This window comes from Rhamphochromis sp. 'chilingali', assembly GCF_963969265.1.
Source record: "Rhamphochromis sp. 'chilingali' genome assembly, chromosome: 2".
NCBI lineage: Eukaryota > Metazoa > Chordata > Actinopteri > Cichliformes > Cichlidae > Rhamphochromis > Rhamphochromis sp. 'chilingali'.
Window position 1 is genome coordinate 31,790,288 of NC_137930.1, and position 17,669 is coordinate 31,807,956.

The 17,669-nt window shown below is 41.7% G+C and overlaps 1 protein-coding gene across 1 annotated transcript in view; it reads right to left on the reverse strand.

Moving 5' to 3' along the window:
• Positions 1–17,116, reverse strand: part of lpar1 (lysophosphatidic acid receptor 1) — a 41,655-nt gene extending 24,539 nt beyond the window's left edge. Inside the window, exon 1 of the mRNA XM_080865443.1 lies at positions 16,669–17,116. The gene's annotated coding sequence lies outside the window, so the exon portion shown is untranslated. The remainder of the gene's footprint in view (positions 1–16,668) is intronic.
• Positions 17,117–17,669: the final 553 nt, after the last annotated feature.

Here is a 17,669-nt window from a genome sequence, read left to right on the forward strand (position 1 = left end):
GCTGTCTTCACCTGTGACACACAGATTTGAGATTTATACAGCAGAATAATAATGCAGTCCTAATGCTAAACTCCATCTGAGCTGCATCATCTGAAGAACTTACTCATTTTCTAAAGTAAGAATTTTTTCTTGTATCAGAAAATGGAAATTTTACATGTCCTCTCCGACCACACGTGGTTCACTCTGATATTTTCTGAGAGAAATACTTGCCTGAAACCTATGCATATATCAGCTTGTCAAATAACAAATATGCAAAAATCATCTTGTTTCTCATCCTTTTACTACCCATTTGTTTGTGTTATACTTGGTTTATTGTGCTGATCATTATTGAACTGAAGTGGCTGCGAGTTCATAGATGAGCATATTATGATTGGATTATGTGAAGAGCTATCCACTGTAAGTTGAGTTCTTATGCATCACTGCCTCATGCTCATCAGCTGAGCAAATTTGATACTTTGTTTTGTTGGGGTTTTTCTTTTTTGCTTTGTTGTTGTTGTTGTTTTTAATTGGCTCCAAAACAAATGTTGCTTGTGAATGTATTTTGCACTTTTTTAACCACTGTTCTGACAAGTGCCGCGATAAACCAACTTCAGTCACTGCCAGACAAGAAGTCCACTAAACACTTAACAGTAGAGTCTGTTCCCACTCTATTGAAAATGCATCATCCAGCCTTCTGGCTGCTGTTATTGAAATGCACCCCTGAGAGAAATACCTTTAAGAAAGACACACGTTGAGACCAATCACTGATCTGGGATTCCATGCTAAGCAACATATAGCCTTCATGGAACTCATGAAAGAGAAGAAAATTTTTATGTATCATACATTGTTTAACCCATAGTGATCTATAACTCACATGTGCAATAAAAGGCTGTATATGAAGTATTGTAGTCTACAAATTGTCTCTTTCTTGAATGAGTCTCATTGATGTAGCATTTCACCGTGAAACTTCTCTTTTCTTTTTATGGAGAAAATGATACATCTTCTAGCTTTGGAATTCAGACAGAAATATGACCATTTGAAGCTTGTTTATATGTGAGGTCACACACTAAAAAAAGCTAATGTTCCAAACAGGATCCCTGCAGTTTATCAGTGTTGTACTCCAGAGTGAGCTCCTGGCTCTGAGGTTTTTAACTTTGAGAAAAAGATTTTCATAAAAAGTCACGAAACATGTAAGAATGATTGCAGAGAAGCATAAATTATCAGAAAGAGAAAAGGGAGTCATTTAGCACACAGCTGGGGTGAAATCATGATTAAAAAAATGTCTAACTATTTTTGGTACATAAAATGAATCCTGTGGAGCATTTTTCAAATTGTACTTTGATGTGAATGATTTATGAGACACAGGAAACATATGAAAGTGATAAAAAAAAATGTCTTCTTTGAAAGCTTGCAAGGGGTTCATGAGCTAAGGCTCTTCTCTATATGTTTATTTAATGCGTACCTCACAGTAGTAAGTGAACACCTTCCCTCTTTTCCAGTTTCTAACATTAACAATGTCAGCTATTAAAATATTATATACACTTGCAATATAAAGAGACTTCACATAGTCTGAGTGAGTTGCTGTTGACCCTTACTTTGCACCTATTCTACTGCTAAGCTAACTAGCTGTTTTCCACAGTTTGTAGGTTGCATTTTATAAACTACTGTTACGTTCCCCCCGAAGGGGTCTAGGCATGCGAGTGAGGGGACCAGTAACAAATGAGTCCAGAAACAGAATGAAAAGGAAAACAGACAGAGTTGTTCTGTATTAATATAGTTTTATTACAAATGATATAGGTTTATTACAAACGACATTAACTTAATGAGCTGGCAACGCCGTTTTACCAATAATGCCAAAGAAACAAAGGAAACACTCGCAGCAACAAAAGACAAGAAACAAAAATGGGAGGCACTTCCCACACTTCCTACTCTACTCCTCACCACGGGGAGACACTCTCAGGGCCCACAAGCCCATCTACTCACTAGTCAGAAGGCGGCTGTCTGTTCAAAACCTAGCACAAAAACCGTGTAGTGCCACAGAGGGAAAAAACCACCCTGCTCACAGCTCATCCCCAGTTTAAATAGCCTCAGAGGTGATTGCTGACTGGAGTCAGGTGGCAAACGAGGCTAATCAAAAGCAGCTGTGTCCTGGGGAGAGAGGAGAGTGAGAGAGCGGGCAAACACTCCACCCACACACTCCCACAGCCTCACAGGATGTAACATTCCCCCCCTCCCTTACATTAAAGCTCTACCAAAACAACAACAACAACACCTTATCGCGAGCTGCGTGAGAGTGCATCAGCCACTATATTGTCAGTACCTTTCTTGTGTATGATCACCAGATTATAATCCTGGGCCAGGAGTGCCCAGCGCATCAGTCGCTGGTTGTGGTTGTACATCCAGTTCAGAAAAACCAGGGGATTATGATCTGTGAAGACGGTCACCGGGGAAGCACTGGAGCCCACATACACTTCGAAATGCTGCAGAGCTAGAAGCAGAGCTAAGGCTTCCTTCTCTATGGTAGAGTAGTTCAGCTGATGGTGTTTGAACTTCGCAGAGAAATAACAGACCGGATGGCACACACCCTCCTCATCATCCTGCAGTAGAACTGCTCCGGCGGCACTGGCATCGACCTCTAGCATAAAGGGTCAAGAGAAGTTAGGAGCCGCCAACACAGGGGTGCTGCACAGGAGAGATTTTGCCGACTCAAAGGCATGCTGGCACTCCACTGACCATTCAAAAGGCACATTTGGGCTACACAGTTTGGTCAGCGGAGTCACGACCACAGAAAAGTTCTTACAGAAACACCGGTAATATCCGGTCATACCTAGGAAACGCCTTAGTTCCCGTCTGGTGGTTGGACTCGGGTAGTCCAGGATTGCAGCAATCTTCGCCTCCACTGGGCGGACCTGTCCAAACCCCACCTGCTTACCTAGGTAAGTGACAGTCGCCTTACCAAACTCACACTTAGAGAGATTGAGGGTCAACGAGGCCTCGGCTAGCCGCTGAAACACTGTCCTCAGAAGGGACATATGATCTGCCCACGTGTCTGTGTATAGCACTACATCATCTAGATACACATTGCACTGGGGCACATCTCCCAACACCAACTGCATCAGACGTTGAAAGGTAGCTGGGGCATTTTTCATGCCAAAGGCCATTACTGTGTATTGCATGAAGTGGTCAGGGGTGACAAATGCAGAAATATCTGAAGCTCTGGAAGTGAGAGGCACCTGCCAGTAGCCTTTAAGGAGATCAAGTTTGGTGATGAATTTGGCAGGGCCGATGCTGTCGATGCAGTCTTCCATACGAGGAAGCGGAAAAGAGTCAGACCGTTACAGCGTTTACCTTCCGATAATCTGTGCAGAAACGGGGTGTGCCATCAGACTTAGGCGTTAGTAGACATGGGGAGCTCCAGGGGCTACAACTAGGTTGTGCCAAGCCGTTTTCTACTAAGTACTCAACTTCCTTTTTCATCACCTCACGTTTGGCGATGGGGCAATGGTATGCATGCTGCTTGATTGGGGCTGCGTCTCCAACATCACTGTCATGCTCACAAACATTGGTACGTGAGGGTACGTCACTAAAGAGAGACGGGTAGGAGTGCAACAAGTCAAGTACATCTTTACACTGGGACTGAGGAAGGTGAGACAGGTTGGCCTCGGCCTTAGCTAAAAAAAAACAAAACAGAATTTGACAACCGCCCACATTGCTGTCCCTCAGAAAGGGTACCCAGATCATCATCACCCTTAACTTCTACACTTGGCAGGGTAACAGGGACTGAACCAGGGACAGCTGTCCCAGCAGTGTCTGGTGATTCTGTCATGCTGGTGTCTCTGGTATGGTTTCAACATGTTAACATGGCATAGGCGAGTCTTCCTTCTGTGTTCTGGGGTGTTGAGAATATAGTTGGTGTCAGACACTTTTTTCACTATCACATAGGGGCCTGAGAAACGAGCCATGAGGGCAGAAGTAGGCACAGGCAGCAACACAAGAACTTTGTCCCCAGGCTGGAACTGTCTTTCCACTGCTTTTTGATCAAATAGTTTTTTTCATGTTTGCCTAGGATACACAGAGAGCCTCTTTTGCTAACAAAGTAGCCCGTTGGCACCTGTCCTTGCATGTTTTTATAAACTCCACCACATTAGTTTTAGGTACACAACCGCTGAGAAAACTCTCCTTCAGCACCTTTAGTGGACCCCGCACATCATGTCCAAACACCAGGGTAGCTGGGCTGAACCCCAAAGACTCCTGCTTCGCATCACGTATAGCGAACAATACAAAAGGGACCCCTTCATCCCAGCTTTTTCCTGTGTCATGGCAATATTTACTCAACATTGCTTTGAGAGTTTGATGCCACCGCTCAAGTGCACCTTGTGACTCTCGGTGATAAGCACTACACACAGAATGAGAAACTCCAAAGGACTGTAAAGTCTGTTTAAAATCCCTGGACATGAAATTGGTACCCTGATCTGTCTGCACAGTTTTCGGGAGGCCAAAGGTGGTAAAGAATTTGACTAGTGCTTTGGTAATGCTTGCTGTAGTGATTCTCCACAGCGGAATTGCCTCGGGGAATCGAGTGGACACACACACATTATGGTTAACAAGAACTGATTCCCTGCCCACGTCTTTGGAAAGGGGCCAACACAGTCTACCAGGATATGCTCAAATGGTTCACCGACAGCAGGGATAGGACGTAGAGGGGCGGGGGGCACCGTCTGGTTCGGTTTACCCACAAGCTGGCAAGTGTGACAGGTGTTACAAAACTGCACTACATCTGCTTTCATTGCCGGCCAAAAGAAATGCTGCAGTATACGGTCATACATTTTAGTGACACCCAAATGACCTGACCATGCATGATCATGTGCTAACTGTAGCACATGCCGCCGCAGACTTGTCGGAACCACCATCTGCCGCACTGCGCTCCAGTCTTCTCCAGGCCTTGGGGTCCACTTGCGCATCAATAAACCTTCCCAAACGAAAAATGTCTGCTTCTTGCTCCCCTCACCACCCTTATCCTGAGCTGCAGCGGTAAAACACTTAACTAATGAAGGGTCTTCTTTCTGAGCCTTCACAAGTGCCCACGATACCATTTCCCATTATAAAATCCACCCCATTAATTGGGAAAGAAGGCCGCACACCCACTGAGAAGGAACCACTCACCAGCTCACTCTGTACCCAAATACGATGGAGGGGAGCAGGCACAAAACTCATCCCAACACCTCTTACGATGATGCTAGAGTCACAGTCAGACTTCTCATTAAATTCAAGCACACTAGCTAGTATGAGGGACTGTGAACCACCAGTATCACGCAGAATGGTCACTTCACGCTTATCCTCGGTCTTACCAGAAAGCGAAACTGTCCCCTTAAAAATGAAGGGCTTAAAACACTCATCCGGGGTCTCAGGGGAGGGGGGCCTACTGACAGGAGGCATGGTTTTAATCAGCCTGACCCCTTTTGGTTTACGTGAAGTCGAGACTGTTTCCGTTTATAAGCGTCACAATCTGCGATCAAGTGGCCAGACTTAAAAACAGAAAAAACACTTTCGGTCTGCCTTGGGACGAAACCCAAATACCTCACTCTTTGGGTGTGGTGCAACTGGCACCTTGCTAGCCTTCACTGGGGCATCGCGCCGGTCATACCTACTGACACTGGTTTTATGGACGAGCGCGAACTCATCTGCCAGCGTCGCAGCCTGCTGTAGCGAGGAAACCTTCTGTTCATTAATATATACTGCGATGCGCTCAGCAATGCAGTTCTTAAATTCCTCTATGAGCATTAGTTCCCGGATCGAAGCCAGGTCAGTGGCTTTGCAGGCACACCACCGATCAAAAAGAACACCTTTTTCCCCTGGCGAAATCAAGATAAGACTGACCCTGTCCCCTTTTCAACCCCCGGAAACGCTGCCTATAGGCTTCTGGGACCAGCTCATAAGCCAGCAGGATAGCAATTTTCAGCTTGTCATAGTCCAAGCTGTCCTCAGCTGACAATGAGGAACAAACTTCTTGAGCCTTACCTACCAGCTTACATTGGAGCAAAATGGCCCACGAATCCCGTGGCCAGTGCAAGGCCGTGGCTATTCGTTCAAACGACTCGAAGTAGCTGTCGACCTCAGTGTCATGGAACACCGGAACCAGACGACTATTTTTCCCTACATCAAATGGTGTGTCTGCCTGACGAATGGAGGCAGTTGGAGGAAGAGAAGCCTGCCGGAGTTCCAGCTGTCGCAACTTAACAGCTGTCTCCGCCTCCACCTCCACCTTTTTCAATTCGACCTCCCTGGCTCTGGCAAGCTCTGCGTCTAAACGCCTAAGCTCCAACTCCTTTAGCTGGAACTCCCTCTCACGATCCTCCTTTTCCAACTGGAGACGAGCCAGGCGTACACGGAGCTTAGCATCCTGCTTCCAGCCTACACTTGATTCAATGGAGAGAGGTTCGAAGCGAGGCAATATCATGGCTTTGTCCTCAGGCAGCCCCTGAGCAACAGGTGTAGACACCAATGGACCTACAGCTTGAGCTGCCACCTGCGGAACAGGCTGAGATGCTACACCATGCTCAAGTGGACTGGCAGACACTGGCAAGGCCACTATCCCAAGCGAGGGGTTTTCCTTAAACACAGCAATATCAAAGGTAGCCATTAAATCTAAAACAAAAACTACCTGAGGCTAACAATAACAACAAAGAAACACCACCTCCAAAACTCAGGTGGGAAATGTGTGGCCGCAGGTTAACCAATAAATAAAAATACCACCGACCCTCTCCCCAGACCTACCTACTAAAATTTCAGCCTAGTTAGCTTCTGGAGTGTACCAGGCTCAAGGCAACTTTAAAGGCTAAGCATCAAGTGCACAAAGCACCGACAAGCCTACCCCCGACAGGGAACTAATCCCCACCCGGGATTACTCCGAAAATAATAAAGGCAAAATAAAAAATGAGTGCCTGAAAGAGGAGCTTACGCTCAGCTAGACACTCCCCTTTGCTAACTGGAGAGAGAGCGCAGCAGATACCATACAACTAAACAGGCCACCGGCAAACAACTCCCTAAAACTCAATTGCTGTTCCTTCCATTCAGATCCCGGACGAGCCCCCACATTGTTACGTTCCCCCCGAAGGGGTCTAGGCATGCGAGTGAGGGGACCAGTAACAAATGAGTCCAGAAACAGAATGAAAAGGAAAACAGACAGAGTTGTTCTGTATTAATATAGTTTTATTACAAATGATATAGGTTTATTACAAACGACATTAACTTAAAGAGCCGGCAATGCCGTTTTACCAATAATGCCAAAGAAACAAAGGAAACACTCGCAGCAACAAAAGACAAGTAGACTACTAAACAAAAATGGGAGGCACTTCCCACACTTCCTACCCTACTCCTTAACACAGGGAGACACTCTCAGGGCCCACAAGCCCATCTACTCACTAGTCAGAAGGCAGCTGTCTGTCCAAAACCTAGCACAAAAACCGTGTCGCACCACAGAGGGAAAAAAAAAACACCCTGCTCACCACTCATCCCCAGTTTAAATAGCCTCAGAGGTGATTGCTGACTGGAGTCAGGTGGCAAACGAGGCTAATCAAAAGCAGCTGTGTCCTGGGGAGAGAGGAGAGTGAGAGAGACAGAGGGGGTAGGAGTGGCAAGAGAGGAAGAGGCGGGGAGAGCGGGCAAACACCCCACACACTCCCACAGCCTCACAGGATGTAACAACTACATATTGATCAAAAATGACTAAAATGGAGGAATTTTATTTCATACTATGTATCATGGTATATGGTATGAATCACTATGCAAGGCTACCCATATGTTTGGAAATGTACTTCAAATGGGTTCAAAAAGTATTTTTTTCTACATTTCAATGCATTTTAGATTATCTATAGGAAATATTTGATTGCAGCTTGATTATTGGGAATTTTAAATGTGTGTTTAATCCATGTTCAACTCAAACATGAAACTGAAACCAAAAAGTCTCATAACTTCCCACGGTTCTTCCATCCCTCACCTCCAAATCTCTTTCCTTTTCTCTTTCCACCTCTGTGCCCCCCTCTCCTCTTTGCCCTTGTGCTCATCTTCTGCAATCTTTTTCTTCTCAGATTTCCTCTCCTGTTGCCTGCGTCTTTTCCTCCAGCTCCCTCCTCCCATCTTTGCCAACTCTCCACACAATGTGACCATTGTTTCCATCTCTCCCACCCCAGAAAGCAGAGACGCAGGGCTTCTACAAGCTAGCATGCACACAAACACTCAGCCACATAGGCTTTCATTCTCTAACTTTATCTTTATCATTACAAACCACACACACACGCACACACTTGCACATACACTCAAACAGTTGCTGCGTACCGACAGAACTCGGAACAAGGATTGGATTGAGAGCCTGTGTTGAGTCATGAGTGACTGCAGGCGTGACCGGCTGATTCACAGCTCATCAGAGGATGATACCCTTCGAACCACTTCCATCACAGCACACATGGCCCCAAATGGTCATTATACTGGAATAGAATAGAATAGAATAGAATAGAATAGAATAGAATACTACACCTTTGTAGGACTATTAGTGTAATCAAGCACCACAATTGCATAAATAAACAAGAATGCAATTCAGTAGTGAAATACATAACCAACATTGTTGGCTTGCTTTAATTGTTGCTTCTTTTTTTTTTTTATCTCAAAAAGAGCTCTCTGGTAGTGATATGAATGCATTTAGAAAATGTAGGAGCTTCAAACATACACAATATTCTTTAGTGACAAAAACCACACTAAACAGTGATAGGCTAAATATATCGAGTATACTATACATAATATTGAACAGAATTTTCTACCAAAACATTATGGCAGTAAAATAAATAAACAAATAGTGCATTTTAAAAGATGAAAAATCATATTTCAGGCATTTCAAGGAGCAGCGTTTCATCACACCACCAACAGAAGCACATTGGGAACGGTTACTCCTGGATGCACTGACAAAATAATGTTTCATTTCACAAGGAGAAGGAGTTAACTTCTAAATTACATAGAGAGAGGCGGCTCGGTTTCACAGTGGCTTTCGGTTTTTCCAAAGCCACTGACAGCAATTTGTTATTTCTAAATAATGAGCAGAATCATAAATAACATATAAAAGCTGTTTTAATTTGGCTATAAATTCTCACAGGGATCATAGCTTTGGAAAGTCTAGTGACAACCAAAATCCAACTCACTAGTTATTATCTATGTGGTGGCATATAATGCAGCTTTTCATTTTGGAACTGTCATGTAACTCAAATTATTAACTTTAAGATCTTTCTCATCTGTCCCACATGTTTAGGTAGAGCAAATCTTTATGCTAGAAGGCATAAAAAGGGGAATCTGCTATTAAAAATCCTCCTTCTTACAGTGGTTTAAGATATATTTTAAAAAGAAACTGTAAAAGAAAGAAAAAGATGCTTAAAATAGATGAATAATTGATGGACGGTTGTATGAATGCATTTAAAACAGTCTAAGAACCATTTATAACAAGTGGTTTTATTATAATAACTGAAGTATTTAACAATGACTGGATTACATTTTTTTTTTTACCTAAACAGTCACTACCATATGTATCAGTTTGTTTTTATTTTTGTTTGGGTTTTTTTTCTGGATTTTATTAACAGGCATGTTCTCTAATGAAATTGCACTATTAGAGCCAGATTCCACAAATTACATCACCAGAGCTCAGATGCAATATGGGATTGCGTCAGTGTCGTCTGCAGAGATTTCAGGGTTTGACTCAAAAGTGTTCTTCAAATTCATCACTTTAATAACCTGGCCTGTCAAAACCATTAATGCACTGCACTGAATAAAAACAAATGTGTGCATGTGGTCATAATTTGAAATGATGATTAATTTGTGTATATATCTAGATTTACATATGCATAAATGTATGCATATGTCTGTATCTTCATCTGTGTATGCTCATTGGATACCTTTTTTATTGGATACCAGATCCCATTTTGTCTTCCAAGCTGCCTTAATCCTTCATGGCTGAGATTCAACAAGGTCCTGGAAACATTCCTCAGAGATTTTGGTCCAAAGTACCATGATAGCATCACACAACTGGTACAGATTTTTCAGCTGCACATCCATAATGGGAATATCCCATTCCACCACATCACAAAAGTGCTCTGTTGGATTGAGATCCAGTGACTGTGGAAACTATTTGAGTACAGTAAACTCATTGTCATGTTCAAGAAACCTGTTTGAAATGATTTGAGCTTTGTGGCATGGAGTGTTATCCTACTGGAAGATTGGTAAACCATGGTCATAAAAGGCTTTAAGAGAAAAGTCTGGCCCTACCATCGAAATGATCCAGGGGAAATTAAGACTTATCACACTAGGTAACATTTTTACAATCGTCTATTGTCCAATTTTGGTAAGCCTTATTTGAATTGGAGGCCTGGTTCCTATTATAAGCACACAGGATGGACATTTGGTATGGTACCTTTAAGGTTTGATGTGTTGTGCATTCAGAAATGAGTATCTTCATATCTCAGTTGTAACAAAGGGTTATTGGAGTTTCTGTTCATTTCCTATCAACTCAGTCATCTACCACACACTGGATATATTCTTTTACTTGGGTCATTTTCTGTAAACAGTAGAAACGGTTGTGCGGGAAAATCCCAGTAAATCAGCAATTTCGGAAATGTTCAGACCAACTCATCTGACACCAACAACCACATTCGTTGTGGGGAGATCGTGGCTCAAGAGTTGGGAGTTTGCCTTGTAATCGGAAGGTTGCCGGTTCGAGCCCCGGCTTGGGCAAGACACTTCACCCGTTGCCTACTGGTGGTGGTCAGAGAGCCCGGTGGCGCCAGTGTCCGGCAGCCTCGCCAATGTCAGTGCGCCACCGGGTGGCTGTGACTACAATGTAGCTTACCATCACCTGTGTGTGAATTGGTGGATACAGGCCATTTACCAGTCAAAGTCACTTCATTGACCTTTCTTCCCAATTTTGATGCTCACTTTAGCAGGTTATCTTGACTATGTCAGCATGTTTGATTTGCTGCCATCTATTTGGCTGATTAGATACTTCCAGTAACACTATGAGTAATGTGGGAGTCATTTCAATCAAAATATGTCCTTTGAAATACAATGAAACATTAAGTTTTTGTACAAAGTATCACTACCAGGAACAAAAAAGACAGGTAATATTTCTCATATGTTAGCTTCTCTTCATTGGCCCCCTGTTAAATTCAAAATTCAATTTAAACTCCTTCTGATTACATACAAAGTCTTGAATAAGCAGGGCTCCTCATATTCTAAAGACCTCATTGCATTGTTTTAAAAGAGCATTTCACTCTTCGACTGCATTGAATTATACTACTTTAAAATGCTATGTAACATCTGAAAAAAGGGTTAGTGTCATTGTTTCACTTCAAAAAGAGCGTGGTGAAGTACAGAACCAAATAATCATACTAATACAGAACCCCAGAAAGAGTCATGATTTGTGCTGGGTTGAAAAATTATTTCCTCATTATGGTGTTTCTCAGTTCCTCTTTCTTTCATGCATGACAGACACCTTTCAGATGATTTTAACCGTCTTCTGCCTCAAAGCCACACATGATCTGTTACAAGGAAGTTAATGAGTGGTCATTAGAGAAATAAGTGGTAAGTGCAGGGTCTATGTCTTGAACCATGTTAGCATTAGAGCCACTAAATGTGTTTATCTCTAACTGATGTGGTCCAGTGTCTGGCAGCACGAGCCTACAGTACTGCACCATTGTGGGTTGAGCTCCTGACAATGTAAACATCACATGGATGAACACTTGGCTTTTGGTCACACTGACCATTATCCTTTTAAGCCCTTAAAGCCTGCCTCTCAATAAAGAAGAGCTTGTAAGTAAAGTGGTAACATAATATGACTGTTCCATATTTTGGAGAGCCAAAACATGTACTGTATGCATCCAAAACACTTTGCAGTAAATACACATCTACCCTTTGTGCAAGTGATTGTGTATTCTAACCTAATTCATGTAATCTTTCTGGGTAAATATTGGGTCCATTTTCTTTTCTGTTAGCACCAGCTAAACTGTGGATTGAAAAAACAATACCTTACATGATGACAGCATAATAATATGTACACACTGATAGTTGTGAGCAGTTTGTGTATAGATTTACCAAACTGTGCAAATCTGCTTTCTTTAAATATTTATGAATGTTTCCAGCATGCCATGACGTTATCTGAAGTTCGTTTGGAATATACAGTAACTACATTAACATCAAATATATTTACTTCCCAAAACAACATTCATTGTGTATCACTGTAGCCATGCAACCACAGTAGTGTTAATCTGACAGCTGTCAGTTTCCTGTCAAAACCACAATTTCTTTTTTCCATTTATCTAAGGTAAAAAAAATGAATTGTAAAGGTAGAAGATGGCAACAAACCTCCCTGTGGATAAACAGAAGAAATGGCTACATACATTGAGAAAAACAAACGACTGCTTCCAAATAAGTAGTTATGAGCAAATTCTATCAAAGTCTATCTATTAAAAGCCAAAGGTAATGTTTTCAGAAGATGAGATATACAGCTATAATTACTTGATCCCAGAACCAAGAACAAGCTGAAGTTTGAGAGATATTTTCAGATATTGTTTATGTTATTGACAGTAACTGATAATAAAATATATCACAACTACTGTATTCATTTTAGATTTAAGGTCCTTATTGCATCATTTTTTAAATTTTGATTAATTAACTTCACAGTAATGTTCAAAGACTGTGCAGACACTGAGGAGCATAATATCTGTAATTCATGTTAATAAGAATGCATGTGTATGTAAGTAAAAGTCAAGATAACTTCAGAGAGAGTATCAGTGATTCTAAAACCATTTATAACTATTTGTTCTATCTTGTGTATATTTTTTTATAGCTGTGAACAGCCTATTTTGAATTACTTCCCTGTTTAAATGGCCCTTGAAGAAATTTCTTTTCTGCAGCAACTGCTCACACATTCATGCAGGTTGCTGCATTAATGTGGAAACAATCTGGACCTATGGAGTAAGAATGGGTGGAATGCAGTTCCTTAGAATAGGGGGAGGAAAAATCAGGGTTCCAGTAATCACAACACAGATGTTTCAAGAACCCAGGCTTTTGATGGACGTCAAAGCTCATGACGGGAAACATAAAGCAGTCATCTTCAGGGGAGACAGTAAGTCTTTGCAATGGGAGTTCTGTTTAGTTTGATAAAAGAGGTCAGAAGTCAAAAGAATCAACTTCTCTGGAATGACTTTCAGATGAGTATGTTTCTGTAACCCCATCAAATCTATCAACAACAACTTTAAGGGCTAAGAACCCGAGGTGCTTCTCTGAGCCTCTTTGCTTTACCCATATTTTAAGTGCACTTGACTAGTAAATAAAAATGTTTGTGGCCTATATATATATCTAAATCTATATATAGACAAAGTATCATTCAACAAAAGCACTCAAACACTGTCACTTTAAATCATCATCAACTGTTTTTTAATACAATGGCATCATAAGTCTTTTACACTTATCTGTTTTTTTTTCCTGCTTGCTGTATGACACTATCATCTCTCACTTTCTCTCTTCCCGAGTTATGTCTTAATTTTACAACACTCTACAGTAGCTGTGTAAGTTGTAAAATGTTGCACTAAATTAATTTGGTTTGTGTGTCACAGAGTGCTGCAGCTACTTGAAAATGTTATTTTTGTTACCATAAGATGATGCTAAATGAAAAAAAGCAGATTTATACAGTTGTTGTTTTTTAAATAAGTACTTGAGAATGACTTAAATAAGCTATATCGAGAGTGAACAAATTGACCTAGTTCAGTAAATAAGAACTATGTGGCTCACTACACTACTGAAGAATTTCCCAGAAAAGAAATGTCCAAAAAATGTGAGATTTTGTATATATGACAATAATTGAACCACTGTGCTTGTTGGATTGATCTCCTGTTTCTTAGTTTTTTTTATGATCAGATTAAAATCTAACTTATCCACACTATCCATCAAATAAGTAAATAAAACTAAATCGATATTCAACAAACTATTAAAGAGAAATCTTTCATTCTGGTTGCTTAAGGCTGTAAGAAATGTCGAGAATGTCGAATCCATGATTAAAGTCGCTTCAAAGGCTACGTCCACACTAGCCCGGATGGATTTGAAAACGGCGTTTTCGTCTGAAAACGCTCTGCGTCCACACTAGCGTTTTCAGTCGTTTTCACAGAGTTGTGCGTCCACATTGAAAACGCTTACGTTCCAGTCCTGCGCATGCGCAAATGCGAGTGAGAATTAAAGAATTTGAAGAAAAGCTATCTGGAGCATGTACAAACTGATAGTAATCTTTTTTAGGGCTGTCAAAATTGAGAGCAATCAAAACAACTGCTGTACAATGCCCTCCGCTATCTTTGTTTAATTGGTCACATGACTGCGTCACATGACTAAAACGCATCATCGTTTAAGAAAGTCTGCGCTTTCGAGTGTCTACACTGTGAAGGGACAGCTCCGTTTTGAAATGTATTCGTTTTCGAGAGCGTTTTCAAAACGCTGCGTTTTCCTTAGGGAAAATGCCGTCTCAGTGTGGACGGGAGGCCAAAACGGAGAGAAAACTATGCGTTTTCAAACAAAAACGCATTAGTGTGGATGCAGCCAAAGTCATTTGAAATCTCTCTTCAGGAGTGCTAATGGTCCTATCACTCTCTTTAGCATCAAAGACCCCCTGAGACCTGTGACAGCGGGTGGTAGGTAAGCAGTGGTCTCACTCTCTCTTGTGAATACACAAATAAACACACCCACTCAGACACAGAGACACCATTTGAGTCCCAAATTAGTGTTAATCAGGAAACATCAAAAGGGAGTGACAGCATGTATCAAGCACCTTTTTTCCCTTACAGCAGGCCTTCTCAATCAGTTCAAATTTACTTTGATGACACAGAAACCCTGCGGTCTTATCACATATCTTGGGTGCATGTGGAAACTTTGATAAAAAAAAGGAAGGTCATGAACTTAATAAACTTTTCTGGTCAAGTTTCAAGGTTTTTTGGTGGGTGTATAACATTCTTCAAAACAATAATAATACTTTAGAAGGAATAGGCATATAATGAGCAAACTGCCAATAACAGGAACTAAAAGGAGCCAGTAAAACGCATCACATCAGCAACACAGCTGTGAAGTCTTTTGTCACTTTCCAAGCAAGAACACAGCCAACTGTGTTTATTTGAATGCATGACCCAGGCTAAGGTAACAGAAATCCATCCCTGAGGTCTGTGGAGATTGATGACAAACCAGATGTGTGTGGCTCAAAAGAGCTCTTTCAGGAAACATAAAAGTACTCAGTTATGCCTTTTTATCTCTTGTATAGATGTGAAATGGTTCATCTTCAAATGGAAATTTGCCATGGGGAGTTTTGACTAAGAAAACTCAAGTAAGGACAGAACTCAATGGCTTCATTTCACCCTATATCATCTAGAACATCTTAACTCAGCTTAATTGTTGGGCAAGTTAAAGTTTGAGCAAACCTGTTCTAAATTAAGTCCCACGGGTCTCAAGGGAGATTCAGATTTTTCCATTAAGAGTGTTTCACAGTGCCAATAACAGAAACAGAGCTTTTAAGACGTGCTTTTGTCCGATAACAGTCAGCAAGGTCCCCACAAGAGCTGTTTCATGTATATTTATCTCCAGTTTGTTATGCATGACTTATTATGACTAACCGACAAACAACACAGCATCTGATCAGAACCTGTCAGATGAAAAAAAAAAAAACCCAAGCATTCCATCCCAGTTGGTCTTAAGATGTTGGAATTATTGCTCCTTTTGACTTTTAGACTACAAGTTGGACCTCTGAGCTATCCATCTCTGCCATAACAGGTGAAGCCTGTGTACCCTAAATTCATACAGTTAAACTTAACTATCTTGTGTTCGATAAATAACTAAATCACTTTGTTTCCCGAAGGTGTTACTAAAGTCTGCTAAAATTGTAACAGTTACAGTTGATTTTTAGGGCTTGAGTAGGGTGGATTGACGCCTGCCGGCAGAAGACAGAGTCAAGGCGTTTTCTTTGGAAAGACGCCAGCACTACAAGAAATGCTTCAACATGCTGCTGGTGGTTTGGTCATCTGTAATACTCACACTGACAGCACAAGTGTTTTCTCTTGAATAACCGATGCTGGTTAGAATGAGTTTAGATTTGATTTGGGGGAGGAAGACGCAGAGATTCGATAAAGAAATCTAAAATAAGATCATAAGAACACATTCTCTATAACGAGATCAGCGTGGAAAATCTAAACAGATGTCAGCCTTTATAAACTCCTACACCCAACGCCCATTTATTTTTTTCCTCTCACTCCCATTTACAAGTGTTGTTCCAATCCCAGAGTTTGATAAAGAGCCCAGTTCTGGCGCAACAAGTCCTTCATTCCAGCCGCGTCCCTGTTCTCACATCCTCTATAGACGCACAACTGCGCGTCTCCCGTTGAAATAACGGTGCGCTGAGGGGCTCCAGGCATCTGCTAATACCATCAAAGCCTTTATCTGAACTGACTGCTCTATCGCCACGTCTACGTGGCAGGTATACTTTTGATTATGAAAAGATGCCCACTCTTAGGCATATGTGCATAGTAAGACAGCGGTCCACATAAACCTATACATGTACCCCCTCTATGTAACAAATGTTAAATTGTGGGGAAATCTCTCAACAGTGAGGATAAGATATCAAATACTTACAGTGTCCTGCATGCAGTGAGAGCAGTGGGTAGGTGGTTTAGCTTACTCCCTGACTGGTTCCTGGATGTCCAACTCAAGTTTGATCCGGAGTGTCTAAAATTCCTCCAACAGACAACTCATACAGACTCTGCCTGCGCAACTCTGAAGTCAACGCCGCAGCGGTGTAATATAAGATTTAAAATCCAACATGCAGCCAGGTAACCCTTTCATTTTATGTCCGTGCAGGGGAAAAAAGCGAAAGATCGGTCAAATTTTCCCACCGCTATGTCCCGATTTTGTTTGTTTTTTGGCTTTGTTGTTTTTTGGCTGTTTTTTTTTTTCAAAAATGCAAGTTGTTTTAATTCCCCCCCCAGATATCGAAGCCTTTGCGCTCTCTGCTTCGTCTCCGTGCCTCTCTGCGCTGGCGCGGCTCTCTCCTTCTCTCTCTCTCTCTCACCCTCTCTGTCTCTCTGGCCGACAGACTGCCACACAGACTGCACAGGACGGGACCTTTGTCCGCATGTGACGTCACTCACACACACAAGCCGACACGCTGATAGAAATGTCATATCTTTTATCAAGACAGGACTACATGCACATTGCAATTTTATTTAGAGAACAGGATGACACACAGTTACAAACACGGTGATGGCTGCACACTGAAATACAGTGCACAGAATACACAAGCAGCTTTAATACAGCTGAGTGCGTCACATAGCGTCACATAGCACTGTCTGCTCCATTCCCACAGCTTAGACTAAGTAGTTTCTTGAAATGTCCCTCTATAATCCAAGTGCAAACAATATATACCGAAAGGTACCATAACCGGAGCTTTTTCTTTGTGTCTTGATCTCGACAGATCAAAGTGAATTTTATATTTTGCAAACTAGCACCTAGTTAAAAATAAAAAAGCTCTCTTTCGCCCGTATGCTCTCACAAGTTGTTCCTCTTTAGTGAGCCAGAAAGCTAAACAAGTAGAGTGAATATTCATTAGCTAGTGAAAAGAAGTATGTCTATTTGTC